General features: G+C 40.5%; 1 long non-coding RNA gene across 1 annotated transcript in view; it reads right to left on the bottom strand.

Moving 5' to 3' along the window:
- Positions 1-775: 775 nt before the first annotated feature.
- Positions 776-24,288, bottom strand: part of LOC148108482 (uncharacterized) — a 65,953-nt gene continuing 42,440 nt past the window's right edge. Inside the window, exons 2-3 of the long non-coding RNA XR_015727807.1 lie at positions 1,829-1,901; positions 776-950 (exon numbers count right to left, since the gene is read on the bottom strand). This is a non-coding gene — a long non-coding RNA (uncharacterized LOC148108482). The remainder of the gene's footprint in view (positions 951-1,828; positions 1,902-24,288) is intronic.

The raw sequence follows: 24,288 nt of genomic DNA, 5'->3' as shown, positions 1-24,288 counted from the left end.
AATTAGTCAAATTAAGACGAGGTCATACTGGAATAGGGTGGGCCCCTACTCCGATATAACTCATATCCTTAACAAAGGAGGAAATATGAACACACACGTGCACATAGAGAACATCATCTAAAGATGAAGACAAAGACCTACGAGCTAAAAGAATACCAAAGATCCCCGGCAAGCCAGCCAAAGTTAGGAAAGAAAAATGGAACAGCTTCTCTCTCGTAGCCCTCAGAAAGAACCAACCCTGCTGGTACCTGCAGCATAGACTCCTGACCTCCAGAACTGTGACACAATACATTTTTGTTGTTTAAACCCCCAAGTCTGTGGTACTTCATTAGGACAACGGTAGGAAACCAATCCAGGAAAGAATTCTAACCATAAACATCTAATAACATTAACATCATTGTACAGCATTTTGAAGGTTTTTCTCCAAGTCAAAGAAGAAGGTAGAACAGGTTTTTGTTTTAAATAAACGGTTGGAAGTAACAGGACATTCCCCCAGCTTACATCCGAAGGTCATGGAAGAGCAGAGACTAAAATTATGAGTTTTCAGAACTGATTTTCTAAGGTTCTGTGACCACTGGTAGCCCGACCTACGTTGAGGGAAAGAAGGTGGGGAGGGGAAGAATACAACACCCAGATACGCACTGTTCTCCAGGTCTGCTTTTTAAGGTTAGCTGTTAATCTTCAACAAGAAAATGTAGAAGATGGATTCTATAAACTCAGAGTTGAGTGGGAACATGGGAGGTGAACTGACAGTAATGTCGTAACTCACCGCACAGTTGAAAAGCACTGGAACAGAAGCTTCCTCTGGGCCCTCTGGCTTTAGTATTCCATGGATAAACTGAAGACCCGCTGGCTTTGGTCTCCCCAGGGCTCTTGGGCTACATATCATGCCTCTCACCTGGGGCTGGCTCTGTCCTGGCTCCTGATGACAGCAGTCCAGAGTTCAAGATCTGCAAGGGCAGTGAGTGCATCACTACAACCTGAAAATGTCAGAATGCACTCCAGCTGCCCCATCTTCCTTGGAAATCCCTTCTGGTTTTGTCACCCAGGCATTTATCTAATCTTTCAAAGAATCTTTTACAGTGTGATTGCATATCCTCTCTGGGAATAACAAGCAAAGCAAATTTACTTTTCACTATGTTAAGCGTAATGACTATTGATTTATTCTAAAATCGCCTCTTTAGACCATTCCATCTTGCCATCTCAAAGTGATCCCTCTATTTCTTGTATCCCAGATTTGGTAAAAAGTCCTTTTTCCCCATCCCCTAAATGAGTTTGTGATTTGTACCCTTCTGTCAACTACCCTTCAATACCACAGCTACTTGGTCTCTCCATTCTGTTGGCTCATTAACTCACCAATCAGGTATTGAATACTTTCCTTATGTAAGTCCCTGGCCAAGCTCTGGTGACACAAAGATAAACAAAACACTATCTGTTCTCAAGTAGTTCACTCTCTAGGGGCGGAATTACAATGGAATAGGAGGCTGAGTGGGCCTGAGCCAAGCCAACCAGAATGTGATTTGGGCTCTAGGAGAATAGCAGAGCATGTGGGTTTCACTCAAAGGAGGACCTTGTGTAGATCAGAGTTCTCTGCAAACAGCAGAAGTAAATTGTCTTATTTAAGCACAGGAGGGAGGGGTGGCTGTGGGCAGCCTTGAGAGATCAAAAGCAGGCCTCAGAAAGCTAGGAGCAACGTCTGTTCCTGGTATTTGAGGAGCAAGAGTGGTTCTCAGAGTGACTGCTCAGTTTGTCATGGTCCTTGGATCTTTCCTCTTGAAGACACAGATTCCAGACAGTCTTGTTTGCTGGACCTCAGTTCTATACCTACCTCTTTTCCAGGAGGACCGGACTGCCTTACAGGCTTCTTGTTCAGATTGCATCCATTAGGGGATAGGCAGTTCCTTAAAAATTAAAAAAAAAAAAAATCATAGGGCTGACATTAAAGCAAGAAAGCACTGCCAGACAGAGCACATAACAGATGTCCGCAAAAGGAACTAGAATAGGCTGGGAGGGTGGAGGAGACTCCTGGGAGGAAATGGACAAGAGCAAAATTTTAAAGAGTTAGTGTGGTAGACGTAAGAGAAAAGCAGAAAGGAAGGTGCTCTGAACAGCAGGGACCAAAGCACAAACGAAGCCCTGAGGATAAGCTGGAATTCTTTACTGAGTGACAAGAAAGCAGTAGGGGGTGAGGGGTAGAGTTGGGAACCAGATTGTGGAAGGGACCCCTTGTCTTTGATGTAATGGCACAGGTATATGGAAGATGAGGAAAAAAACCCACACAAAATTGAACATAAGACTCGGTGTGTCAGCAATGTGAAAGGCAGGCGGGAAATACGAAATAAGCATAAAATGACGCACAACGTCGAGCACGTGATTAGTGCTTAGTAAGTATTAGTTCCATTATCATTACAACCCATAAACTGGGTTATATCAGTATCTTCCTCGTAGGTTTGCCTGAGAACTCGGGGAGCTAGGGATGTGAAGCAGATGACATGGAGCTGTCATGCTTCCTGTTTGTTCCCTACTGCGGTTTCCATTCTTGCAGTGATTTAAGTCACAGTGATTGGAAACAGCCACATGACCTGAGGTGAGTGTGCTGAGAATAGAAAGAAGAAAAGAGAACGAGGGACTAAGGTGAGCAGTTAGTACAAGACATGAGAAGGGAAGGAATCTAAAACCCTCCAGGGTTCTGAGGTGGGAGACTGAGTAGATAATGGCATTATTCACCAAGATGGGAAAGGTGAGGGAAAGGAGACGTGCTTGGTTTGGCATGTGAGGGTAAACTATGCCAGCTTTGGGTTTCGGATGGCAGAGAACTTCCGTGGGTGGTGGTCCTGTGTGGCTCTGCCCCCTCCTCCCCTACCAGTGTGCCTGGGAAGTGAATGGCCAGGGTGGAGGCTATCGTACAGGGCACAGAACTTCAAACTGACAATGAGGGTACCAAGTTATGTGACCTGATCTGATATAAACCACGCTTAGCCTTATCCTCAAATCCTTTCACTACACTGCACTTCCAAGGCACGCCATCTCCTCTTCATTTAAATTCCTGCGGAACTCTCCCATCTGATGGTGTCTCTAATAAATAAAGTCTTTCCAAAAGGAAAAGAGGAGGAAATTAAAACAAAAACAAACAAACTCAGAGATCTTTTATGTCTAAAAACATGTCCCCCTGGACACCTGGGGTTTCTAGAATATAGTTTCCAGTTTCCAACTCCCTTAAAACTAGTCAGGAGGACCTGGATCATTTTGTGGCCTATAGAGTCATGTCCAATCTCAGCGCTCGACACACAGTGATGAATCATAAAGAATGGAAGGGGAGCCAGATTGGAACTGTTACTAAGCCCAAGGAGTAGTTTTTTTGTTTTTTGTTTTTGTTTTGTTTTTTTTTTTTTAACTTACGATGTGTTTCAGATTATACAACATCTGCCTGTTTAAATTTCAGCTGGGGAAATTTTTTTCCTGCTTTAAAGATTTTCTGATTTCTTATAATAGAACTGATGTGTCCCTGTGCATTCTAACTTTTTTCCTGACTAATTTTACATTTGAAACTGGGTGTTACAGCTGAGTGATTTGCCCAAGGACATAGAATGATTGCACAAGTTAGAAGGGACTGAACGTTGGGGCTCTTGGCTCCTAGTGCAGTGTGCCTTCCCAAAGCTCTCTTCCCTGTGTTTGGTTGGAGCCTTTCCTTCTCGAAGGACAGACCCTCATCAGAGCACACACCCTGCTAACAGGCAGCACAATCAGTGAGGAGGCTCTTCATATCCACCTGCTCACTCATCCAGAGAATATACTGAGCTGGTCGGGCAGTGCTGATTACAAAGGTCAGTAGTCGACACGTGGCTGGAGAGCTTTGCAGAGTGATAATCGGGTGCAGGCTTTTTCTTCCCTCTGAGAACTTTTCAATTTGATTGGGGTAACACGTTCAAGGGTGTGAGTTGACCTCTTAGAGTACTGTAGTTCTGTGTTCACGATACTCATCTTTTAGAAGTATCTGAGACCCAGAGATACAGCAAGTGATGGAATTAGAGAGGTTTTGCATTGGAAGATAGCAGAGAAAGAAAGGGGGGGAGCAAACCACTTCAATTTATAGCAAGGAAATTTGGATTTAGGCCAATGAAGCTTCAGAGCTGAACAGAGGCAGGTTTGGTAGAAGAATGCAAGCCTCTTGACTCCCTGACCAGCAATGTTTCCGCACATCGTATGGCATATGGCTACAAAGGATAAACCAAGTCACTGCATTCATTTCTCACTAATCAAGTCAGCAGGAAAACTTGGGTTTAACAAATAACACATTGGAAACAGCCCCTCAAGGCACTACTCCAAAGCTGGTCTGAGAGTCTAGGAGGCTGTGATCCCAAGTTCTGAGTCAAAGCCATCCCGATGACTCACACTTCAATGCTGACCCTCCTGGGCATCTCCTCGTATTTGTAGGAACCATGCCAAACAAACATACGGACAGGCTCAGTGCAGACCATAAACCAGAAAGCCTGCTGCTGTCAAGCTCATCTGGGGCCTCGGAGAGTAGTTGCCTGTCACCACTGATTAATATATATACATATGGCCCTTCTATTCACCTGGACCTGCTTTAGAATGAGTCTGAGTAGGCAATTGCCTATCATGGTGTGACTTAAAGAATATACATTCTTGCCCCAACACACACACCCCACCAGTATCAAACAGAAGTGTCTCAAATTTCAAATTAGAGATGTGATTCCTTTTATTCTTAAAAGGTCTTTGTCTTTTAAGAACCACCTGATGAACAATAAATCCTCAGAGAAGGGAAATAAGTGCACCTAGTAGAGTAGAGGCTTCTGGGCAAAGGGTAGGTAGCAATGCGAAGGGACATATAGGAGTACCAAAAACCACATTCATAGGTTTCAACTGTTACTAACTTTTATTGAGCGCTTACTATATACCAGACACCAAGCTAGGTGAAGGGAAGACAAAGATAAATAAGGCATAGTTTCTGCTTTCAAGGCTAAAATTCTCACAGCTAAACAGAGGGAAAAGTTGTCAACCATCACCATACTCTGTAGTAAAATGTTTTAATGGTTATATGCTCATAGTGCTACTCAGAACAGATGAGTGCCACCTAAAAATGCCCAAAGAACAGTTTTTTACCTGAGGAAGTGATGTTTGAACTGAGTTTTTTACAAATGGGGAGAACCGCACCATGAAACAAGACCAAGAGCACATTTGAGGCTGAAGGAGCAACCTACACAAAGGCCAGAGTCGAACTATATACCACGTGTTCAGGAATAGCAAGCAATTCTGAGTGAATATAATGACAACAGCGCAGACACCCAGTTTTAGGGTGTTGAGTAATCTGGTTTTCCCTGGACTGCGGGAAATCTTGGAGAATGAGAATTTTAGTGCTACAACCAGGAAAGTCCCTGCTAAGCTAGAATAAGTTAGTCACCCTAGAGATGAGCCTGAGAAGAAGGATGCCTGTGTTGGGAGAAAAGTAGCAAAGCAAATTGCACAGTGGAAGGAGCCCTTGACCAGGAACCGGAGGCCTTGAAATCAGACTTGACTCTGCCACTACTAGAAACCTTCCTGAAATCAGTTCTCTAACCTGGACTGTGGCAAAGGTGCTGTGATACAGTTCCAACGCTCCATCACTCTGAACGTCTGAGGAAGTTCCCGAAGAGCAAAGCTAGGTCGGATCAATCCCCTACGTCAACAGCGGAGCACTGCACGAAATTAGCCTGTGAGTGCAAACCTACACGGATCCCACGAAGCCTTCTCCAGGAGCAAAAAGAGTCGAGAAGAGATAGGAATCTGAGAGAGAGGCCACCTACTGCTACATGGCGACCCGTGGTGGCCATGACGATGACTGTATTAGTGCCTCTTATTTAAAAGTATCCTCTTAAGGTACTAGTCACTGGTGTGTAGCGGGGCATCAAAATGATTTAAAAAGTCATCAGTCCCCTATTTGTCATGACTATCTACGCGTACATTAAATTGTAATGACCTGGAGCTGCCAATCTTCGTTGCACTGTATCTTGCCACAAACTTCCTTGTTTATTCACTCACCCATTGAACCACAAGATTAGAACAACACAGCTGTTATTTAGAAAAGAGGAAAGAGAAAATTGCAGTACCTGAGCTATTACCTCATTTAGAGGGGTAGGTGACTTAGGCGATTATCTCCTAGAATTACAAAACTAACCTAAAAGCTAGTATTACTTTTGTAATTTTTCTAGACCAGTGCTAGAATTACTGAACCAGCTCCAGACTTCAGTGCAGTTTTCCAGACCCTTTATCCATATTAACCCCAAAAGTCCAAGAATGACTTATATCTATACCACACCTCGACTATAAACAAAACATAAAAAGAGTGACCAAATCCAGTTAGAGAAAAATAAAAATGGTCACTGCTTGGGAGGGTTAGAAGAAGACCTATGGAGTGGAATCGTGTGAGCTCATTAACTGTCCAGCTGACTAAATTTAGTGCTTTAGGGTCTTATCCAGACAATCTTCTTCTATGTGAATATTATGAATCCAAAAAATAATGTGAGCTTCTAAACTGCATTTTCTATTTTCTGGATTTTTAAGTTTCTCATATGCTTCTACAATTGGGAGATCAGCCCTGCAATCCTTGCACAAGTTCTAAAAAATAATCAGTTCCGTTTCCAACCCCAATGATTGTTCTCAGCTTCACAGCTTGTAGTCTCTGCCAGGAAACGAAGCAAACGTTCCCTCTTTCAAAGCAGGTGCAGCAGCCTGACAATAATCCAATAAAAAACCTATTAGCTGGGTCTCCATGACACTCCTGGTATCCATGGGACCCACAATATCTTTAATGTAGATAATAAATCCAGACCATTTCCTTCCACAATTGCTCCCAATATGGCTCCACTCCTAGGACTGTTCCACTAACCTTTTGTTGCTATGTTTTCTCATGAATGTTGAATCACTCTCTAATCTTTGCCATGAAACACGTGCAGCCCCACTCAGTGAAACAGATCAATCTGCTTGTGTTAGCCAATTGCAATTGCCTACTGGGCCATATCTGTAGATTGCAAACAGCAGGCCTAATACTGACCAAGTTGTAAATTATCAGTCATGGCTTGGTGGTTAAGTGACGATGGGTAAAGAGAGACTACAGGGGAGGTTTGAGGCCCTTGGAGTCTCTGCATATATCTCTGAGTAACCCTACACATGTAAACTCCAGAACAAGTCATTATGCTAAATAAAAATTCCAGGAAAAGATGTTCCAATTCATCCCACATAATGCCTTTCCTTCAGTATTCCTGTTATCTTATCTCATGTCAATTTAGAAATCTTCTATAGCAGGCTATACTAAAAGACCAAAACTTTCCTCCACTTGGGATTCAAGACTTTCGTCGTTAGGCATCTTTCATATACCCAACACCATCTCTTATTGCCTCCGTATAAACACTGTTTAAAAAGGCAAAGTGCTTCACTGTTGAATATGCATGATGCTCATGGTCTTCTCCCTTCATTTGCTGGACTTAATCTCCATCAAGGCAAGAGCCAAGTTTGTCTTGCTAACTCCCATATCCCTAACACCTAGCTCAGTAACTGGTATCTAGTACACACTTAGTAAATATTTATTGATACGATAAATTTGCTAGTGAGCTTTTTCTCTAAAATAAATGTGCTGTTCCTTATCGGTATTTATTTTCCTAGTCCCTAAGACCCTGCTCAAACCTTGACCCCTACTGAAAGATTATCCTAGGCTATCTTGACTATATTGACCTATTTTTATCAAAGTCCAATTATGCTGCAGAAATCACGTTTAACTCTGGACTTGGAAAATGTTCAAAATTTCGTATTTGCGTGGACGAGCACTTCATTTTTTACAAATGTCCAAGAAAATGCATCACTTGTACAAATTTATGTAGCACATCACACTCAAGACAGGAATCCGACACGGGTTTTTGTACAACCACAACTCTGTCATAAAAGACACGGGAGGTCTTGTCCTCCTCACTGCATATTCTCATGGAAAAAGCGCTAAGTAATTAGACTGTGTACCAAAGTCCTAACCCTAGCTTCAAGATAAACAAGTCGGATGGGTAGCCGTATAATGATTATTAGTGAATATTATATTTCTGATAAATACAGAAAAGATGGTGGCTGTGCCTATTGGCAACTCACCACTATCCCTCTCCTCTCCTCCTGAAGAGGCAGGTAAATTACATTTCTGAACCTACCTTGCATTTACTTGTGGTCATTTGACTGAGTTCTAAGCCTGTGAAGTGGAAATGGAAATAATCTTTGCTACCTTCTACCTAAAATCTAGCCATTGAAAACTGCTTTACATATTCTCTTCTATACTCTTCCCCTCCCAACTGATGCTAACACCAGACCAATCTTAAAAGCTATGGGCTGAAGATGGCAGAGTTGACATTAACCTGAGTCCCTGAATGTGTAGAAAAGAACCACCCTCACAACCTAAACATAGCCTTTAGACAGTTATTATTTAATCCACTGAAACTTAGGGGAGCTATTTGTTACTGAAGCTTACTATACCTAACTAATAAAAAATCATTCCCATGTTACAAGATTGATGTGAAGTACAAATTTACTTAGAAAATTATATGACTAGGATATGGATCGGATGGGGATAATTTGTCAAAATTACACAAATTGTCCTTTACCCTGACTTTGTATGATTTTCAAAAGAAAAAAAGGATACCAGTATATTTCTATATTTGCATTATTGTAAAACTCCTTACACTGATACATAGGTATAGAACTTTTTAAAAAACATCTAAAAGGTCTTATGTTAACTATACTGCTATTTTAAAAACTTCATTAAAAAATCTAAAGTGTCTCAGGTAATGCATATAAAATTCTTTCATTTTTTAAAAATGACTTCAGGAATAAATCAGATTTTAAGCTGGAATTATATAAGAATTTCTCCAGTCTTTATTCTGATTGTCTAGTTTAAATCAGGCCAAAAGAAAGAACTAGACCTCAAAGATCTAATCAAAGAGTTTGTGCAGATAGATGCTTCAAGAAATCATCACCATTCTCTACAGCCACTAGACTTTGACACGGGAGTAAGAATTCTCAGTTCTTCAGAGAATGTGAGTACATGAAAAAAGATTATGACAATATTTTGTTTCAGTTTATACCCTTATTTATAAATGAATGTTGGATTCCATAATCAGATCCTTCTAGAATATCATAATTTACCAGGCAACACAATGATAGCTCATAGTCTAAAAAACATTCTGGAAATTTCCATTTCAGTTAATGGGCATCACTATCAGGATTAAAATTTCAACTTGAATCTTGCCAATCGTTCTTAGCTCCACACTATCTCTGAATTCCATCATTTATCTTCCATTTTCAATATCCGACACCCCAAACTTTTTAAACTCCATTTCTGAATTCCTTAAAAAAAAAAAAAAGTCTTAATTTCTCTTAGCTCAAATATTTTCTCTCTAATCCATCTACCAAAGCAGGTGCGCTAAAATACTGTTGTATCATATAAAAGGAGTAAGAATAGGGGCAGCTGGGTGGCTCAGTGTGTTAAGCGTCAGACTCTTGATTTCAGCTCAAGTCTTGATCTAAAGGTCATGAGTTCAAGCCCCACCCAGTATGGAGCCCACTTAAAAAAAATATCTTTTCTTGAACACTAAGCACTGGAATCTATACTAAATACTGTACATGTATTACTTTATTCCTGCAACAACTCTAAGTGGGTTATTTTTCATTCCACATAAAAAATGAGGAGACTAAGGCTTAGAGAGATTAAGTAATTTGTCTTTCCTTGTAGCCTTTAGTGGTAGGGACGAAATTCAGACCTTGACCTGTCTGACTTTAGAGCCTGAAATTTTGGTCATTATATCATACTGCCTTTAGAATAATAATAAAAAGTCCCTCAATCCACTTGGTCTTTAAGTAAAAACTTCTCCCTCAATTCCATCCTTTCCAGTCTCAGGGAATTCAAAAGAACTCTCTACTATGTGTTGAAACATGTTCTCATTCGTCAGCAAAATTCAAACCTGCCCCTAGCATGCCCCACAGATATCTCCTTGGCTACATTAAATAGTCATTTCAACCCAACTTCACTACTTTACTATGTGAGTGGTGGGTGGGCGGATGGATGGATAACTATTTCCTTACGTCCCATACAGCAAGTTTGATCACCTCATGATCTCCTTGTCTAAAAATCTTTTTTTTCTGTCTCTGCGGTTTTCTTTCTCCATTCTGCTCAGACCTCAGATTCACACATATACACACTTGCCCGCAAGAGTCCAAAAATATTTATTGAACGTCTATCATCTGTGACACAAGGTCTCTTTTAAGCTCTGGAAAAACAGGTGTAGACAAAGTTGCCCTTAATGAACTTTCATTCTAGTAGGACTAACCAGTATCTTGATGTTATTCACAGAGAACTTATGTAGTATCTAAAGTCATGGAAGTCAAAACCAAAAGATAAGAACATTAGTGATTATTCAAAGACACGTGTATGAGCATTAGTCCTTGGTAGGAGCATACAAGAGAAACCAAAAATCCTTGTAAGCCTTTACTTCTGTGATATTAGAAATTGGGGAGTTGCCGTTTATGGGTGAGAGCTAAAGCTAGTATAGTGGAGTCTATTCTCCCTTTATTTATTATACATCCTAGATTAATTTTCTGGAGAACTACCATTTAGTAATATTCCTTCTATGCTCAACATCAATTTTACCATATTTTTCTCCAAATGATCATTGTTTGTGTACATCCAGTGAACCCTCCAAAAACAATAATTTGCCACTTTTGAGAGTAAATCATTGTCTTTTTTCTTTTCTAGTTGAATATTCATGGAGGGTTTGGCTAGCAAACTCAAGTTACAAAATTTTAGTTTACATAATTTAGTACAAGGAACAAAAAGAATTATAAGCATTGCCCAGAGTTTGTAAGATTATTGTTGCTGTTTCTATTGTTTTGCAAAAGTGATTACAAGTTTAGAGATTAACTTGTAGCTCATTCTTGTTCTTTATCATTTTTAAAAACTTTCTATTTTTACATACATTTCAGTTTGTAGCATAATTCTGATCACCAAGTATGTGCTTAATAAGTACTCATCACTGTTGCTTTTGGAGAATCTTTACTTCAGTTTATAAATGCAATATTATTTCTTCCTCAAGAAGGGTCACAGCTTCTTAATATCCACTCTCACTTTACAAACAGAAAATGTGAAAATAATCAATATATGGTTGGAAACAAATGCACTTTACTGTGTCTCATATATGTAGTTAAGAATGGAAGATAAAAATCTTGTTATTTTACTCCTCTCCACCCACCCTCTAAACCACTCTTCTTTCTTAAGTACATGACCAAGAAAGAAAATGCTTCCAGTTGTTTCATGTTTTGTCCAATTGAGGTTAAATTTCCCTTAAGCGTGTATAGTATTTTATGTGTTCCTATATGGTTTCTTATCTATGACCACATTTTTCCCTTATAGTAGTCCCAGGAGATAAGTAGGCAAGTATTACTATCCCCATCGTGCACAGATAAGTTCCAAGTTCAAGGACCTCGCCTAAAAGCACACAACTGGGTATTGGCAAATCAGGTCTCCAGATATACTGCCCATCCATCTTCTTTCTCCTAAACCAGGCAACCTCTGAGTCTGGACTAACATTTTTCTCAATTAAAGCTATCTACATTAATTACAGCTGTTTTCCAAGTACGTGGATGGGGTAGTGAACAGCTGTTCTTGCCCTTAAAGAGGAACAAGAGCACAACCGCAGAGAAGGACAACAGGAAGCATCTTTCAGGCAATTTACAACTTGAGGCCAGGCCTGCATCTGCTGTGACAAATAGAAGAGGGGATTGGGTAATTACCTATGATGTTAATCCCTGTTGATGGCCTCTCTCCCTAAACCCCTCAAATCATTTTGTCCTTAGGAGCATTTCTTTCCTTCTCTTACCCTCACATTTTCTGGCTAATTATATGGTAAATACTGTGAGGGCAGGGACAGAGTCTTCTATGTCCCACATAACTAGACTGACTGGCTCAAGTGGTGCTAATGAGCACAAGGGTGTCATTCAGGGTCACAGAAGGGGAAGAAACTATCACAGGGCTCTACTGGAATCTGCCCGGGGTTCTTGTTTACAAGTGCTTCCGGGAAGGTGTGGATGGACCTTAACATCTTTTCCTGATTTCCTAACAGGCCACATTCAGTCTGTTCTTCAAGGTTCTACTTTCCACTTTCTCCATGAAGTTTTTCCTCAATATGCCAAGTCAATTTCCCACTTCGATTGGGTCCTTAGACTATGAATGATTCTTCAGTCTTCATTCATATCCTACCCCTTCACAATGCTAAGGGAAGTCAGAGAAGGTGCTGAGCAATATGGATTTGAGAAGCCAGACAAGGCCTCACGGCTCACCAGGGACCTTCCACAGACTTCAGTGGATAAGTGAAAGATGCAGGAGGGAGGCGGGAGGAGAGCTTCACAGAGGACCACTCAAACAAAGATACTGACCCAACCTCTGTTGGGCATTAACAAAGGGGTTGAGGTCTATTCCACCATCACTACCCTAAATAAATCCAGGTAATGTCTATGAACAATCAAGAAACGGTCTCCATTTTGTAAAAGTGTTCCAATGTAAGGATTCCCAGGTCCTCAAAAGCAATGCTGAATATGATACTAAGTATATGGCTTTGGAAAATCAGTTCAACTTTCTAGGCCTCAATTTCCTCATCTTTAAAATTGAAATAATGATGCTTCTCTTTGTGCTTTCTTAGGATGAAATTGAAGATAAAGGTCAGATGAGGCAATATATGTGAAATACTGCAAAAAAGCACTGGAGCAAATGTAAGGAATTATTAACCAATTTGGCTATTACATTGGAAGAGGACATAGCTCTCTGAAGATGTGTGTGACATCCATGTGAGTCAGCTGTTTTCAACCCCCCTTCACCCAGGGCAAAGCTTCTGCATGTAAAATCACCGGGTGGGTGTAATCAGGCATGACTGAAGATAGTTCTCTTCCCCCTTTCTTTCTCTTTCGCCTTCCAGGACTTGGGATCTAAGTAATGCTCAGAAGAATCAACTTGAAAATATCTGCTTGGAGCCCCTCTGTATCTCTTTTCGGATATAAGAAACACATTTTAATTTTCATTGTTTCTCAATGTCTAACACAGAAGTGTTGCTTAATAAAATTTGATGAATGAATGAAGTTGCAAACCAGCAAAGACTTAAGATTTATTCATTAATTAATTTGGTAATTTATACCAAGAATGTATCCAGGTCATTTAGGAAATGGCTCCTCTTTCCTGTGATTTAGATCCACTAGTTAATTGGTTTCTCTGCCTGGCTGATTGTCACCGAGACGCCTACATTGCTTATAACCAGCATGTCCATAAACAGAGCAAAGTTATTAATTTAATCTGCTTCAGTTGGTGGGCAATGTGAGGGAACCAGCCTGTGTGTACATAGTTCCCTCGGGTTTGTTTGTTTGCTGGATTACCACCTCAGAGAAAGCCAGGCTGTGTCTGTCTACACAACACCCACATGACTGTGCTATTTAGGCTATGTAGCCAAACAACTCATTGATTCAGTGGCAAGTATCAGTTGCATGACTGAATTTCTGGTTGTCTAATGGAATGGAATGGTTAATGAACTTCGATTGCTTGATCCAATAATGCTATGGAGACAGATTCTTTTACTATTTTTGTACAGAAAATAAATATTTCTTTACTTGAAAAGACTAATGATGTTTTATCCACCTTCATACAAATAATTGGCCTAGGCTGATATAAAAATACATTGGTTTAGCAGGCAAGAAATCTGTACTGTCATTGTCCTACACCTACCATTACCTTTTTGACCTTGAATGTATTTCAACCTCGTACCTCATGTCCTCTCCTCATCACCATACTCTAACTCATCTGTCACTTCTAGGCTCAATATTACCTTTCGTGAATAAAAAGCTTCAATCAGTATGTTTACACTTGGGTTTAATGAACTTCTGATGATATACCCATATTGGCCTTTGTCATGACAAAATCTTTGCTTCTATAGCCTTGAAGTATCTAACTGCTTGTGGCTCGACTATACACTCAATCTATTATGAGGTGATCCTGGGAGTGAAGAGCACAGGAAACACTTCCCAATGCTGTTGACACCTGAGCTTTATATGAGACCCTGGGCAGATGTTAGACTGGTGAAGAAGTGCAGAAAAAAGGGGAAGGTTTCAGACAGAGACAGAATGATGAGCAAAGGCATAAAGATGAGAGAAATAGCAATGCTTCCACAGAAGCAGGCACTGCTCAACTTATCTTGAGCATAAACTGAGAGATGCAGCAATCGTTAGAATTAGATAATTAGGCAGTGCCCATGGTGGCTCTCATATTTAGTCAACAAATGATACGTTTTACTATCTCTCAAGACTGTTTTAAATAATGACAAAGAATCTTACGCTCCCCCGCCTAGAAGTTCCTGTTTGCTCTAGGACACAGAATTGGCACCAATGTGCAATGTGGTTAGAGGGGGAAAGAGGTTTGTGTTAAAGCAGGAACACCAGTTGGGAAGCTGTCATAGGGATCTCGTGAGAAATGATGAGGGCCTATACTGAAAGGCAGTGAGGAGGGTACGGAAAAGGGATTATTTTGCTTGGCGTAGCCATTACCTGAGAAATCATGGGCAAGAACCTCCACCACTCTTTCCACAGGGCGGCACAGTTCGCCTGTGCTAATTTAGGATTGTGGTAACTTAGGGTATATTTTATGTTATTTATTTTTTAAACTAGCAGTTACAAAAACATGTCAGAGCTGCACACCAATTAATGAACCCCTGCAGGCTGGGCTGAGGTTTTATTAGAGGCTATAGGAGATCTGACGGCATGGCAGCCGAAGGGAGGCCTCTGGTCCCACAGTGGAGTCCTCAGTGGCCTATGTCCACGGCAAACTGCTTCCCTTGTTAACACAGGCACGTGATCGTAGCTGTGTGTTCCAAGAACTGTCAAGCTGGGACTGTTCCCCTGGCTTTTACCAACCATCCACATGTGTTCTCAAGAGAACCTTCTCAATGTGGTACAAAGCAAAGAGGAGATCTGGAGGGACGCAACTTCTGTTTGAGCCTCTCCTGCTCACTGACCAGCCTTATCATGGTGGGTGAAGCCTGAAATCTTTCTACACCTCAGGTCCTTCCTCTATAATATGGATGAAGCTCCCACAACTACTCTACAGATTTGGAAAATAAGGTTTTCTTGTGGATCTGGGCAAACAAGATTGCATGTGAAAAACCTATTCCAACGATAAAACATTCTACACATGCTCACTTGTAGCATTGTTATGTAAGTGCTGCATGATGTTTTAGTTCTCTGTTTCTGAACAAACCACCCCAGAATTTAGAGGCTTACACCAACAAAGATTTAGTATCTCTCTCAAATCTGTGGGTTGGCAATCTAGATGGTTTTATTTTTGCCGGTTGCAATCAGTCATATGGCTACAATATCTGATGGCTTGTCTGCAAGTTGGTGCCAGCTGCCATCTGTCATGCCTCTTCCATCAGACTTCTCATCCTGCAGTAGGAAGGACTAGATCTCTTCAGAACATGGGGATCTTAGGGCCCCAAGAGGGAAACCGGAAGCTGTGAGGTCTCTTAAGGTTTAGCCTCACAAGTCAATACAACATTACCATGCCATGTTCTATCTATTGGTCAAAGCAAAATACAAGGTCAGCCAGGGTTTAAAGGGGAGGGAAAATATATTCTACCTCTCAGTGGGAGAAGTGGCAAAGGCACATTGCAAAGGAACATGGGAAGAACTGCTGCAGCCATCTTCGAAAATAATCTACCACATAGGATAAAAGGAACAACATGATATGGCCAGGACCAAACACATAGCTCAGGGGCAATCACGATCTAGGCCTAGCACCTCATTTTAGACTACTTATTATGACTCTTCAGATCTACAAACACCTAGACCACAAGCCCTCTCCACAAGTCCTTCCAGAAATCCCAGAATCCTAGATCAGCATTATTTTTTCATCTTACCTCGGAATTTTTTAAGTGTAATTTAAATAGAAAAGAACATATAACACAATGGTCTGTCCCCTTATTTCCATTTCTGACACTACTAAAAATTAATATGAGAACCAGTCAAAGGCATCGAACTTGCCCCAGCTTGAAGTTTCACCCAGAAAGTTAAAACAATAATGCCTAAATCAAGAAGGAATCTTTAGATAATAGTAAAAATAAACTTCCCCTTCTGATCACCAGCCCCAGGAGAATCCTTGACATGCCCATAAGACAACAATGGCTAAGCTGATTTCCCAAACTCTGCTTGGGTTATTAGTGGTATCTCCCCTGAGCATACTCCCTTCATCCTCTGCAGACTTTCAACATGTCACTCTACACCTCTCCACTACCCTCCCAGGCATATCCACTATTGATAGAGAACTCTTGGCTAACTTTAGATATTCCTGGCAAGTTCTTTCAACCCTAACCTCCCACACTACAAAACCTCAGAAAAATGATATAGTATGAATGTTCTTGTCCTTTTTATTTCTGGCCTCCTAGCTTTTCAGCTTGTCTTCTACCCCCGGCTGTAGTTAATTTAATAAACTAACCTAGATTAAGAAGTTCCTGAATGATACGAGCTGCAGAAAGCCAGCCTCTTCCAATAGCATTTACTTTTTTACTTAGCAGGCTTCAAAGTTTTAAATCAAAGAATGACGGGGCAGAGATTGAGACATCATTGCAGCTGGGATGGGAGGTATTTGGAAGAAGACGCTGTGAACTTTGGTTTGTACTTTTTAAACACAAGGAATGCATGGTTTTTTTTAAAAAAAATGTGTGATATCCATGTAAGAAAAGGGTCTTATAAAATATTTTTGTAAAAGCTAAGACATTTGCTCTTAATATTGATATAAGTCAACTTCCTTATAATGAAAACTCCAGCTAAGCAAAGGCTTCCATGCTCTATAGGAAAGGCCATTGAATTCAAACTCAGCACCACACCATTTAAGCCAGACTCAGGACATGGTGCCATGGATTTGGGCACCTATTAGCTAGCTTTCTGTAGAAAAAGCTAAAGACTCTAAGATCCACTGGCCTTACCCACACAGGGAGTTTAGTCTGTGATGGAGAGGGGAAAAGGGAAGCCAGTGGTGCTCTTCACTTCAGACATCTTCCACCAACTGCATGCCTCAAAGCCTGTAAACCCTAGCACTCAAGATTCATTCCCTTGAGTTTTTAAATTCACTTTCTCTATTAAGAGGAAGCAGGTAGGGGCACCTAGGTGGTTCTGTCGGTTAAGCAGCTACCTTTGGCTCAGGTCATGATCTCAGGGTCCTGGAATCCAGCCTGCATCAGGCTCCCTGTTCAGGGGTGAGTGTGCTTCTCCTTCTGCCCCTCCCTCCCACCCCTGCTAGTTCTCTCTCTCCCTCTCTCTCCCTCTCTTTCTCTCTCTCTCTCTCTCAAATAGATGAAATCTTAAAAGGAAAAAAAAAAAAAAGAGGAACCAGGTGAAATACAAAGCTATTTCTGATCCACATCTTCAATAGACCATATTCTATCCAAACCTTCCTCTGGGACTCTATGGCAAAAGAATGTAATTCAGAGACTCAAGGAACTTTAATTAGCTGAAGGACTTCCAGGGACTGTGGACTCTAGATACAGTCCCAAAACTTCTGTGTCTACACCAGACTCATTTTTGTCTCTGTGGCAACTGATAAGAGACATTTAAACTCATGCAGGTATGCTCTTCTGGAGAAAAGGCCTCCCCTTTCATCACATTCCTTATCAGGTCCTTGATTAAAAAGAAAAAAGTTTAAAGTGTTGAAAAGATGCAGGATGGGTAAGGAGTACAAAGTGGTTCAGCAGTGGTTGAAGTAGCGGGTGAAGGGAGGGGAGCAAGTCTGAACAGGAAGGCAGAGAGCCCTCAAGATTAGTTGTCCTGTGGTCACAGCTTGGCTGTAGGCTCAGAGAGGCTTGTAATCCAGACTTTGCTCAGCAGTGATCCAGACCATGTCCTGACCTTGAAGAAGCTTCTCTAAAGTACCCTCAGAGCCCCCACCCCAGAAGAGATATCAGGGCCCTCTCTCCTGCGATACCATGCCATATGACCTCCCCTAACTGGTTTCCCCACAGTTTAGAGTGTCTCATAAAAGGGCTGCACAGTGTACTTGGGCAGGGGAATAAATTCATTCCTCATCTATCCCTTCCTCTCTTTACTGAAGATTCAGGATTCAGAAAAGCCTTTCCTGTTGCTACACGGAGGAGGAAGAACAAGGATCTGGTTCAGGCCTGAGGGAGCCCATGAACACACTGGTCTAATAGCTTCGATCTGGCAGGGAGAGGACAAGCAGAGGCTGGGATAGATGCCTTAGACCTAACGACCAGCCTCCCCTGAAGAAACGGCCACAGTAAAGCCATGCCATTCAAGGAAATATTCCCTTGCTTATTCCTGCTTTTTTGGCTCCTGTGGGTAGGTGCAAAGAGTAACTTCTAGAAGAGCTTAAAACTCATCCAGCACAGACAATCAAGCACACACCCACATAGACAGAAGTAGCACCTGCAGCCAGATTTATCTTGGCCTTATGCCTCACCCAGTGTCACCATCTACCTCCACCTCATAATCCCATGCATACGAAATATCCATATGATGCCACATCTTCCAGGTGTATTTTCTCCTAGTAGTATATAGACTATACACACCACCTGCAATCTGCTCTATTCTGCTCCATTTTCTTGGTGGTAGGGACAGATAGTAAAAAGATGCTCAGAAGATAATAAAATAGCCAGGTCAGTGTTTCTTAAAGTGTTTCATAGTGCTTTGTGATTTATGACTTCCATGGAATGTTTAAAAAGGCTTCATGTTGGGGTGCCTGGGTGGCTCAGTCGGCTAAGTGTCTGTCTTTGGTTCAGGTCCTGATCCCAGGGTCCTGGGACTGAGCCCCACATTGGGCTCCCTGCTCAGCGGAGAAGCCTGCTTCTCCCTCTCCCTCTGCCTGCCTCTCCCCCTGCTTGTGCTCTCTCCCTCCCTCTCTCTCTGTAAAATAAATAAATAAAATCTTAAAAAAAAAAAAAAAGGCTTCAGGTAAATAGTGTTATGTGGTCAAACAAGTTTAGGAAGTGCTAGGTTTAGCAAAATTAAGTTTATCATTGAATCTTCACTATATAACATACATTATATATTTTCAAGAAGTGAAGCACTTCTCAAATGTATTTTGACCATAGAATTCGTCTCACACGGAACATTCTTTTCACTAACGTGTTATGAATATTTTAGGAAATGCTTAAACAAAAATCAGGGAAAAGAAATTCTGCAACCAGTTCTGGCTTTAAGACTTATTCAGTATTCGACCTTAGTTATCTATTGCTGAGTAACAAATTACTCCAACATGTATTGACTTAAGACAGTATTTCTCACCTCTTGGTTTTTGTGTGGATCAGAAATCCAAGAGTACCTTAGCTGGAGGCTAAGGGTATGGGTCTGAGTTTCTCACAAGTGGCAATCAAGGTGTTAGTCAGGGGTACAGTCCTCTCAAGGCTTGACTGGGAAAGAATTTCTTCCTAGTTGAGTTCCTTTGGGTTGTTGGACTGAAGACTTCAGCTTTTCACTGTCTGTTGGCCAAAACCTACCTCCAATTCTTTGCCATGTGGGCCTCTGAAGCTTGCTTTATTATAGCAAGCGTATGAGAGGAGCCAAAGGGAGAAGAAGCAAAGGAAAATCACAGTAGTTATAACCTAATCTCAGAAATGGTGTCCTATCATGTTTGCCATATTCTGTTTGTCAGAAGCAAGTCAGTAAGTCCAACTTACACACAGGGAAGAGATTACAGAAGAGTTTGAGAACCAAAAAGTGGGGATCACTTAGGGGCATTTAAACAGCAGGTAATCACAGCTATTAATAAAGATTACAAAATCCTCAATCTAGAAGAATTTTAGGAGATTATCTAATTTCCATATTGAAATCGAGCACTCAGATCTTCTCTGTGTTAGTTTGGTGCTTTTTCCACTACCACAGGCTGCCTCAGTATCTACATCTCTAAAATGGGATTAGGGATCTCTGGGCAGCCTTTCCCCCTCAACAGATATCTGTGATAAACCTAAGCAATCAAAAAAGTAAAAATGCTTTAAAAAGCATACAATGATAACTACTCAAGGTTACATTTTATCATTATTTTTTAAAGATTTATTTAGACCGAAGGGGTGAGGGAGGGACAGAATGAGAGGGAGACAGAGCATCTCAAGCAGACTCCCCACTGAGCACAGAGACCGATGTGGGGCTCAACCTCATGACCCCAAGATCATGACCTGAGCCGAAATCAAGAGTCAGACACCCAACCAACTGAGCCACCCAGATGCCCCAAAGTTACATTTTATCATTATTATTTCTACTAGTGGTACTGTTAATGGTGAGGTAAGATTTGTGAGATAGGATTTCTTTTTACTTCTCCTTTCTCTCTTTAGTGGTGCTTTTACCAACTTTGGGGAGATGAACATTTCCTTTTGAGGGAGCTCACAGAGCCAGATATCCTGTCTCTTTCCCACACACTTGCTTCCAGTGTCATTTACTAGGGATTCCTGTTCCCATTGCACTTGTATCAGAGCCCAGTAATCTTGAATTCCATCCTGTGAGTTTCTCTCTCAGTGGCAATGCCTGTTCAACCAAAAGAATTAGGCTTCCTTCCTAAACAGCCCCATGTGAAAAGAATAGATCTGGGACACTACAGAGCCCCAAACATCCTGCCATCTCATTCTTCCACATCCTACCTGTCACATGCATTAGAGGAAGAGGTCTGCTGAGTCCTCCACAATCCCCATCACTGGAGTGTTGTCACACATACTGAAACCTTACCTCACACAGACTCAGAGCTACCATTTTTTGAGGAGCTACTTTGTGCTGGCCATTTCCTTAAGCACTCTCTAGGAGTATCTTTGGTTGTCAAACACAGTTTATGGGTGAGGTATATGAGGCCAGAAAAGGTGTAATTCCTTGGCCAACTTCATAACCAACAGAACAGGAATCAGCCCAAGGTGTGCCTGATTCCAAAGCCCAACCTTATGTTTTTCCCCCATAGCATCATGATTTTCCAGGTTCTTTGTTGTTTTCTCTAGCAAATTCTAGGCAGCATGGAGGGAAATTTATCTTATCTGTAACCTCAGTGCCTGGCCCAGTATTGGAATTAGTATTAATTTACTAAAAACTAACACACTGCCCATTTCAGGTATATTTATCATTTTATCATTCTTTAAGATCCTTGAGGGCAACTTCTCACCTTATACTCCTCTCAGTAGCCAAGACCAGTCTTTCAAAGTATTACAAGTGTAGTGTTTATTTTTCCTCATCCTGACAGGCAGTGACCCCATAAAGCAAAATCATGAAATCAGTGACTACATGTAGAAAAGATTATTTTGCTAGAGATTAAATACCTAACCCCAGTCAAGCAATAAACGTCTGCCAAGGGATGGCTTCATGTCACACTATTACTGGAAGAAAAAAAACAAAATGAACTGAGGTTCCCAGTGAATGTTGTTCTTTGCATACAAAGGATGGTGCCTCATACTGAGGACTTCCCTTTAATTTGTTCTAAATTATCTCCTTCACACTTCAAAGAAGGCAACCTGTTCTTTTATCTTTCTCATTGAAAGCCAGTTTATCCACACATGTGAGGAAAGAAGAGGAAATCAGGAGCTTCTAGATGGTCTTTACATTTTCTTCTGACATATTTTGTTCCAAAATATTTGTTCTTCCAAAAGTCTGACATAGTACCTATTTAGTCTCCATAAGCTGCCCACATTTTAACCTTATCTCAGTCTTAAACATTACCCTAGCTCAATTGTGTATACAATTAAAGCGTTTGTTTATAGAGCTTTCCATCAGAAGCACAAAATAATAATCAGGTATCATCCTGTCAGTTCACATTGCCAGCAAAAGTCATCTTGATATTTTCCCAAATTTCTTTAACATTCATTCACCTTTCTCTACTTCTTGGCTCCTTATTTCCTTCCTTCCTAAAGTAATTGAGAATGGGAATCTCTCTGTCAAGTTAGTTCCTCACTCTTTTGCCAAACGTTCTTTATTTCACTTATTTATTGAACTCATGCATGTCCCCGGAGTTTACATTAATCCAGAGATTCACTGGATTCCAATTTAGTATTTCCTTTGCCATTAAATTCATCTCTCCATTACCGTTCAAGACTTAACAGTATGCATTGGTGCCAGAAAATGTAACATTTATCTTCTCAGCTGAGGTGCAAATAGGATATTTCTCAAAATATCTTGCCCTTTATCCAGGAGTTATAAAAGACAAAAAAATATTCTGCTTAACTTAATGTCAGCCTCCTGGCTCCAGCTGTGCCTCTCCAGTTACTATAACAACTATCATCTGCATGGTTTAAGACTGGTCAAAGATTCACTAAATGCACACATGTTGTGATAATACCTCAATTCTTTTTGTGTAAATTTTCATGAGTATTTAAGTCATTTAGGGTAAAGCATGAAAAGTGGTTTTACATTTGTCGACATTGCTGTTGAAAATCTCTTATTGAAAATTACTCAAACACGTGGAAAATAGAAGTCAGATCACACAAACTCCAAGACAAGCACCAGTCAGAAAACAAGATTAAAATCCCGTACAGTGGCTGTAGCAGCCACAGGATCCCTCCTACATGCCTTGGGCTCTTTGCTCAGGGGCAGCTCAGAAGTTCCTTCAACAGCCTAGTTCCAGTCTCATTCCTCAAGGGAAGATCCTCCCTGCCCCCAGTGCCCAAACAAGACACACCCTCATATCTGTGTCTGACAGCCACAGACTCTGAGGGGATGTGAGGTGTGGTCCAGGGCTGGACCACTACGTCCTCATAACACATATCATAATATTTCTTCCCTGAGCCAGATTCTCCTAGCTGGGCTTTTGATCAAAAAGCATCTTCAAGCATTCGCTGAGCATCTTATATACAAAATATGCCTATATGTATACATTTTTTTGAAACTGCAAGGACGTAGAAGAAATAAAATTTAAGAACTTGAAAGCTGTGAAGAAAATGGAAAATAAGGAATTGTTTCTATTTTTATATGTCTTAATATAAAGTCAGTTGTTAAGTTTAGGAATGTAAAAACATTAATATAACGTTTAAAATACTTATAAAATTCTCAATTTTGGTATATGGAATGATGAAAGGTCTCCCCAGTCCCCAGATAGCTTTAGGAAACTGAAGTTATTTTTTAAAAGGGAATGGAAAATACTGAATCTTGGATTTATATAAATAGATTTTTATATATTATTTATATTTATTATCTATAATATATATTTATATTATATATATATGATGACAAAACATTCTTTGGATGACTTTTATAATTTCATATTTTATTTCTAGGACTTCACATGTCCATTAATAACATTCTGTTGGGTGCTGCATAAGGTAACTTAAATTAAAAAAAAATCGGCAAAAAAAATCTTCCTTTGTGCTCATTATCTAGCTAACTTTCATGTTTCAGGAGGGGTTAGGAGAAAGTGGTACTGATTTATGAAGCAAATGAGTAGAGATTTGAGAAAAAAGCACTTGACCCATGATGTATGGTTGTGCTCCCAATTGCACAATTTATTAACTGTGTGATTTAAGAAAAACACCTCAAACTCTGAGTGACAATTTCATCTGAAAAGATTAGCAGCGTATTTCATATCCACCTTACAAGGTTTCCATGAGACTCATTTAGAATGACACAAAAGAACTTCCTAGTAAATAAGAGAATCTATTATTTAAATTGTTCATATTCAGATGCCTCACTAAAATATTGCTTCTTTATTCGTGCTGTCCATAATAATTAGTGAGGGTAGATTTTATTGAATTCAACAAGGTTTGAGCATCTTATTGGGTCTGTCAATACTGGCTTGCATATTTCCATTCTAGCTCTGAGTTGGGAAGGGGACTTCTAATCACAGCTCCCAATAGCCAGAGAGCTATAGCATTAGCAGAGTTCCAAAAGAACAGGTGATAGATTTGTTTTTTCATGCAACATCACAGCATCTGCAAATAACAACAGTTTTATATCTTCTTTTCCAGTCTTTTATTTCTTTTTCTTTCCTTATCACACTGGCTAGGACAGTCAGCAAAATATTGAATCAAAACATTAATAGAAGGCATCCTTATCTCTTGAAATTTCAAGAGTCTTAGTTATTTTTCTGGTATTTTTTGACTACTACAGAACAAAACACCCCCAATTTGGGTTGTCTGAAGTCTCTTTTTTATTAAATTTGGGTTATGCTTTTTGGCAAAAATACCCCAGAAAACATATTGAATTCTCTTCACTACATTATATAAGGAGGTGTAGGATACTACAAGTAATGTCAATTTAAATTAT

This window comes from Ursus americanus, chromosome 19, assembly GCF_024610735.1.
Source record: "Ursus americanus isolate L20-20 chromosome 19, mUrsAme1.1.p, whole genome shotgun sequence".
In the NCBI taxonomy this organism is placed as follows: Eukaryota; Metazoa; Chordata; class Mammalia; order Carnivora; family Ursidae; genus Ursus; species Ursus americanus.
This window is presented reverse-complemented; position numbering and strand designations above follow the sequence as displayed.